This window comes from Molossus molossus, unplaced genomic scaffold (genome assembly GCF_014108415.1).
Source record: "Molossus molossus isolate mMolMol1 unplaced genomic scaffold, mMolMol1.p scaffold_m16_p_5, whole genome shotgun sequence".
NCBI classification, from domain to species: Eukaryota; Metazoa; Chordata; class Mammalia; order Chiroptera; family Molossidae; genus Molossus; species Molossus molossus.
Window position 1 is genome coordinate 10,099,237 of NW_023425388.1, and position 7,540 is coordinate 10,106,776.

Genomic DNA, 7,540 nt, shown 5'->3' on the forward strand with positions numbered 1-7,540 from the left:
AGCGACCTCTTGGTGCATGGGTTGATGCTCAACCACTGAGCCACACCGGCCAGACCTACTCTCCCCATCTGTAGTAGACAGGGCGGTGGTCTCTAAGACCCCTCTTCAAGAAAGGACTTGGCCAAGCTGCTGGAAGGCTGAGTAGACATCCTTCAGTCATCAAATGGCTATTTTGACTCAGTACAGAAAGTCTAAAGGTTAATTTTAGTTCCAGAGCTCCCCGAGGAATCGGCCCAGGATGGTGTCGGCCCTGTGTCCCCCTCCGCTCACTCATACTTCCCTTCCCTCCCTTCCACAGAGGTTGATCCCACGGACATAACATCCCTTAGAAATGTCTCTAAGGAACCTCCAGCACAGTAAATTCTGCATCAGCATCTGCTTTCCTATAAACCCTGAAACACCACTTTACAGGTAAAATAATAAAGCAGGAGACCCCTGGCTAAACTCATCACTTGGCAGGGGCCCTGGGGGCTGAGATAGGTAAAGTATATAAATGTTGCGAGGGCCGCCAAGGCTGATTGGAATTTGGGACTGGACTCTGGACGGTGTCCCTAGGAAAGAACGCTGGTAAGACCCCTAGGGGGAGCCAAGGAAGCCTGGCAGTGCAGGGTGGGGGCTCCCCCTCTACTGGAGTGAACGAGGTTCGGTCACTGCAACCGCTTGGTGTGCAGGGTGACAGTAGGAGACGACGCCGACAGGTGCAGTAGCACGCACGAGAAGATACTTGATCGCAGTCTCTCCAACTCAAAGCCTCTGCTAAGAATATCAGTAAAGCCCTGGCCAGTTTGGCTCAGTGGTTAGAGTGTCGGCCTGTGGACCAGAGAGTCCTGGGTTCAGGTCCTGCTAAGGGCACGTACCTCGGTTGCAGTTTGTCCCCGGCCCCAGTTGGGGTTGTGCGGGTGGCAACCAGTTGATATGTCTCTTTCACATCAATGTCTCTCTCTCTCTCTTCCTCCCTCTCTCTCTCCTGCTCTATCTGAAGATAAATGCAAAAATGTCCTCGGGCAAGGATAAAAAAAATAAAATAAAATAAAAAGAATGTCAGTAGAAAACAAAGAACCCGGGCATCTTAGCGAATGATTAACTGCAGAAAGATCATCTTCCAAGTCCACTTCCTTCATTTTAGCTTTCTACATTTCTATTGTGCAATTTAATGTTAATTAAAATTATTTCCAGTAAGAGCTACAGGAAGACAACTGGCACAATTGTTTGCAATCATCACCTCCTGTGTGGTCTTTAGAAATATTGCATTTGAAGCTGTTATGATTTTTTAATTGCATTTTAAACAATTCCTTAGGGGTCACTGTGAGTCAACAGGGTGATACCTACTAAACAATGAAGGAATGAAACATTCATAAGAAAAATGTATCAAATGAGTCTTTAGATTGCACTCTCTTATCAAGTCATGGACCACAAATAAAAATGTATAATTTCAAAGTGTTTATAAACATATAATGTAGGATTAGTAGGAATAGTGAATGGAATTCCACAGGAAGGACTAATGTGTGGGAGATGAAACTGTATCAGAGGACGGAAGTGGTAGCTGCATAACTGGAGAATAAGAACGCCGAAGACGGCACTGAAGTGCCCAGCATGCTAAAGCCATGCGAAGCCCCTTCTGAGCAAAAGGACTGACTTGTTTACACATGGAGATACTTACTAAGAATGTATCGCCAAATTTATAATCAAAATCCAAAACGGAAATACAATAGCTATTTATAGATATTCCCTGAAGAGGAAACAGAGGAAATCTGTCCAGTCCATGGGACGTGGCACTGTAGAATAGGATAGCTTTTAAATGTCTTCTTCTTGATCCTCTTAAAGATGTCCTTTTATTATTAAAATAAATTATTTGAAAATTACACATCCATCGCAGCATTTTAAAGATGTTGTTTTCTGTCTTGGGTTTTTTCTTTCTTTCTTTGTTTCTTTCTTTTTGTTGGGGAGAGGCGGGGCGGGGAGAGAGTAAATTGGAAGAGGAGCTGGTCTCTATAGCTGCCTAAGGTCTTAAATGTAAAACAAGTAGACAGAAGTAAATACAAGGCAGAGACTAGACACAGCCACCCACCTTAGTGAAGTGTGGATCTGCCCAAATCAGGGCCAGGGCTACACGTGGGTGAAGGAGACAGATTGGGTTGTAAATTGCCACAATCGATGATGGAGAAAAATGAGATTACGCACAACAGATGATGCCCAGTTGAGATCATTTGCTTTGTCAATTTTGCTACTAATAAGCCTCCATTACAGTTTGATATGTGAGGGAAACGCCAGCCTCATCTATAAAAGGATAAATCAATCCCAGAAACCACTGTGTTGATCAGCTTGGGAGCACAGACCTACCCAGAGAGGGAAAGAACTGAAGGCTTGGGAGCCCTCCACCCCCAGGCCTTGCGTGCATCTAAAATCATAAAATAGACACATAAGTGAGATGCCAGGCAGCACAGCCTGAGAGACAGGGCTCTTGGGAGCTCGAAGGACTGTAACGGGCAGGTCGGAAGCCCGGCTTGCCTGGCTCCCGGATGTCACGGAGAGTCCTGGCTGCAGCCATGCCGATCACTGTCTGAGCTCTGTCGGGAATAAATGAGTCCAGGTAAGCCAAGGGCTCTCGTTTCTGCCATGTTTCTGTGCTCCATCTCATTTAACACGAGTTCCTACAGGGTATGAAGCCCCCGGCACCTGCAGCTGTTTCCAGTTAGGGGACTTTTCCAAGTGTTCGAAGGAGACACAAAGGTTATTACACTTTTCTCACTTCACTTATTTAGTTCGATGTGTTGTTGTTTTTTAATAAATTTTTTTTGTTTATTGATTTTTTTAGAGAGAGGAAGGGAAAAGGAGAGAGATAAAAACATCGATGAGAGAGAACATCGATTGACTGGGATCGGGCCCACAACCTGGGCATGTACCCTGACTGGTAATCGAACCGACAGCCTCTTGGTACACGAGTCGACGCTCAGCCACTGAGCCACACCAGCAGGGCAGTCTGATGTGTTGTAAGAAAGAAACTTTGTGAAATCCTTCTACCAGTAGAAACTTATATAATCAAAGTTAGTGGAAATATCCTTAGCAGCTTCACAGATCAAACAGAATGTTCTTTAGACAAGTAGCCAGTGTAACTTGTTCTCTTAACGCTCAAGGGTTATTGCCACCAAAATCCTGCCTCTTCATCCTTATTCTGTGATCCCTCGGGCACGTTGAATCCAATTGTTCTTGGTGTATCTTTACTTCCAACACAATCGCTAGTTCCAGCAAGCACCATGGAGCACAAAACCGCACGTTACACATATTAATACCTTCTGTACATGAGATATGTGACTGGGAAGTAGGAGCGAGTGAGACCACAGCCTCTTGGGGAAAATCAACAATATGAGCTCAAGGCTGTGCGTGTGGTTGATTTGTACACAACTGGTGATGAAAATTGAGGAAGACACCTTTCCATACCAAAGGCTTCAGGATAGGGCAGACAGCATTCTTGAGGGGCTGGTTGCTGTGTAATTGGAATGCATGACTGTGGGATAAAATAATCTTGGAAATAAGAGGGCTCCATCAGTCGTTCACATGGAATAGGGCCACCTTCTTGGAGATGGAGATTCTATGTCATGTGGAGAGAAAGTCACTTTACAAAACGGCAACAAAGGCCCTAGCCAGTTTGGGTCAGCGGTTAGAGCATCTTCCCACCAACCAAAGAGTCGGGTTTGATCCAGGTTAAGAGCATGTACCTTGGTTGCTGTTTGATCCCTGGCCCTGGGGTGGTAAGAGAAACAATCTCTGGATGTTTCTCTCTCTCTCTCTCTCTCTGGATGTCTCTCTCTCTCTCTCTCTCTCTCTCTCTCTGGATGTCTCTCTCTCTCTCTCTCTCTCTCTCTCTCTCTCTCTCTCTCTCTGGATGTCTCCCTCTCAACCACTCTATCTGAAAATCAGTGGACAAATATCCTCGAGTGAGGATTAAAGGAGGGGGCAACCATAGCCAGTTATTGAAAGGACTATTACAAAATTCCCAACCCGTGGTATTCATTATTCTTACCATGTAGTTGTCAACCAATTTATTTATCCCTGGGGTGACGAGGCATAAAGGAGTGGACTGTACAGAGAGAGAAGCAAGTTGTGGAAAGGCTTTGGAAATGTGGGGGGATTGTTTGTGATGAGCAGAAGAAAAAGAGGGATGCAAGGGGAGCACTGTGGGGTGCTTCCTGGGTAACACCGCAAAGCCCCTTAAAAATCCAAGGAGGAGTAGATGGTTGTCCAAGGCAGGACAAAGTCAACTTTGAAGGCAACCTGGATTATGCATGAAAGGTCATAGTGCCTTTCTCTGTCTCCAATGCCACCGTGGGGGGAGGGGGTAGCTGTAGCAGCAGCGGGGACGGGTTCCAGTTGCCGTGGACAGGACACGCTGAATGGGGCGCCAAGCCCTGGGGCGCGGATCCTCGGCTCCCACCCAGCCCGCCCCCTGCGCCCCTCCGGCCGGCCGCGTGGACAGGGCGCGCTCCAGCCGCCTCCCCGGGTTGACTCCCTGTCATCCCAGAGGGAAGCAGTGACAAGACCCTCTTTCTCTCGGTATCACCAAATCTCAAAGAAGGAGCCTCTCCAACCAACCGATCAAAACGGACCCCCAACCTGCGGCTCTTCCCTGCTTTCCAGGCGTTTCTCTGGAAATTATTTAATGACACGGGGGAAAGGTGGGAACCGGGTGGCTAAACCCAAAGATGCCCACACGTTCCCTGTTTCCTGTTGAGGGGGTGGGGGTTGGCTTGGAGGTCCCCGCGCCGGCTCGGGTCTGGGGAAGGGTCGCCGGGGTGTCCCGCCCTCCCAACTTGGTCCGCTCAGAGCGACCGCGGAGGCGAAGTCGGGCTGCGGGAGGGCGTCTCGGGGTCTCCGCTCCATCCCCCGCCCCGCCCCGCCCCCGGAAGGGCCTGCGTGGCCCCGGTTCTCCAGCACGCGGCGCTGCGCCGCTTTTATCCCGGAACCGCGTCGGTTCTTGCGCTGACAGCGGGTCTCAGCCAGTCGGCTGGAACCGAGTAGCATTCACCGAATCTGCGGCTTTCATGACGTCTCCCTGCGTGGTCCATCACTTTTCTCCCAGCGGAGATTGTTTTTCCGCCGCTCTTGCCTTCTCCCTCTTCCCTGCACCCGGCCTCCCTCCCCAGCCCCTGCCCCGGCGCACACCCCGCCCCTCCTCCGGCCCCCGCGCCCAGCCCTTCCCTCCGCTCCGGCCAGAGGGAGCCCGCGCGAGCCAACGGCCGCACCTGGCCGGCGAGGTCAGGCGGGCGCGGGGTGGGATCCGCGGGACCCGGGAAGCCAGACCGAGCCGGATGCACCGCGAGGAGGATGGAGTCTCTTGACAGCCTCCGGGGGCTGCTGTGAAATTTGACCATCTGATTCCAGTTTTGTTTGGTGTTGTTGATTTTCTTTTTTTAATTACCTCCCCTCGCCCTCCAACGTGTGGCCAGTTATTAAATCGTGCTCCGACCCGAGAGAGGCGATCATGATCGAGTGAAGCCACCCTGTCTGCAGCAAGGTAAGCGGTGCGCGGACTTGCTCGAAGGCGGGAGGCTGGCACCAGCCTGGCAGGACGCTCTGTGCCCTCGGGCTCCCACCACCCCGTCCCCAGTCCGCTGCTGCAGCGAACCTCTCCGCTCCGAGGAGACACGGAATGCCCAAGTCGGGGGAAGGAAGAAGCCGGTTACATAACAGAAGGGAAATCTGTTTCACACGGTTTTCATTAGCAACTAAAAACTCGCAAGGCTGGGGGAGGGGAGGGGGGCGAGCAGGGGTCTGCAGGCTTGGGCGCGGAGGAACCCAGTCAGTTATTGCAACATCATTTCAACAGCCCTGGGCAAAGACCAAAGGCACCGGTGAACTGGCAGGGGCGGCTGGGGCTGTAGTTGTGTACAGTTGGGAAAAGCCCATTGTCTTTGTGGGAAAGCTGTATCTTGTTTCGTCTTTGCTTAGGAGAGAGAGAGAGCAAGAGGAAGAGGAAAACGAAAAGTGAGGGGTGGGGGAGAAACCGGCAGAGGATGGAAAACAATAACTCCTAACTGTTTTCTATCAGTATAACCTGAGAAGCTATATGATGACTGCAAACAGTGAATGAGAAGCTTTCCCTAGAAGTCAACTGAATTCTTTTGCAATGGGAAGGGGTGGGGGGAACCTTCAGATAAAATGAGATTTTATGGCATTTAGAAGGTTGGATAAATCCGCCGACTTGCTTCCTCCTGGGTGTACTTTCATTTGCATCCAGACATTAAGCTTGGATTCGTTTTAACAGGAATAACATTAGTATTCCCAAAACCCAATAAAACCTTGAGTGGATCCACAGGTATATCTTTTGTACCAGGCTCAATATGGAGAGACGCTTGGGGAGGAAACATATTTTAATAGAAACAGCCACAGAAATGGGGTGAGGTTAGTGGAGAAACAGAATACCAGAATTTTCCTAAGAATCCCGCCTCCACTCCTAAAAAAGGAAGGTGGGGGAAACCTCTTGTTTGGGAGTTGGAGATTTATTATGTTTAGAGCTTCTCCTGCCTGCTTTTATCCAAAGTCTGATGGTCAGAGGGAGCCCCCGCAAAACAGGGCACAGTGCTACATCCTTGCTAGCACCGTTACCTGCCCACCTCTCTTCTGCTGCAGAACGGAGGAAGGGATGCCCAGGAACTGCTGAGGAAGAGAAAGGGGCTGCTACAGTCAAGGCTGAGCTAACTAAGCTTCGCCCATTTTGCCTGGAGAAAGAGAGAAAGAGCTTGAGTCTCCATGGCGACTCAGGTGGGAGGGGAGAAGGCAGCTCCTGTTACCAAAAAAAAAAAAAAAGAAAGAAAGAAAACGTTGGACAAAACTTTCCCAGCTCCAGGCAAAGAAATAAGCCAGCTGCGTGCGCTCTGGGGGGCCCCAGGGCACTGGCTCTTCCCAACTTCCTGCCGGCGACCCTCGAGGGGGCGCCTAGAACCGGACTGTGCCCTGCAAACCTCCCAAAGTCGTCCTAGGGCCGCTGAGACGGTTAGGGCCCCGGGTTCCGGATTCAGCACCAAGGCCAGAGCATGAGCGCCTGGGTTCCCACCTAGCGCTCTGCTGCCCCAGAGGACAATATTAGCTCTTTAAGTCGCGGGCAGTCAGTCACTTTCCACAAAAAAACTGATTCCCTTGCCCGGGCAGAATCTGAATAGCTGATCCTCCACGGAATTGCGTGGGACAAAGAAGCTTGCAAATAATTCATTTCACGCATGGCGGTGCATCAGAGTAGCTATTCAAAATCAAAAACACTGAAGCAGCAGATCTGAGATGAACCGAGAGCGAAGAAAGATCCTGTCCTAGGGAAGAAAAGGGACACGCATGTGCGCACTAGCCAGGGATCAGTCGCTGAGGACAGTTTTCTAGTTTCAGCCTTTGGCTTCAAAAGCATCCATTCCTGCTTCACTGCCTGGCTCTCCTAACTTTCTGTCGGGGTAGATGGCAGAAAGATGCTGTGGACGCACCCTGGTCAGTGAGACATCAGCCAAGCGAGTTCTGTCTTAGAGGCCCTGAGTCTCATCCGGGAAGATAGAGAAGT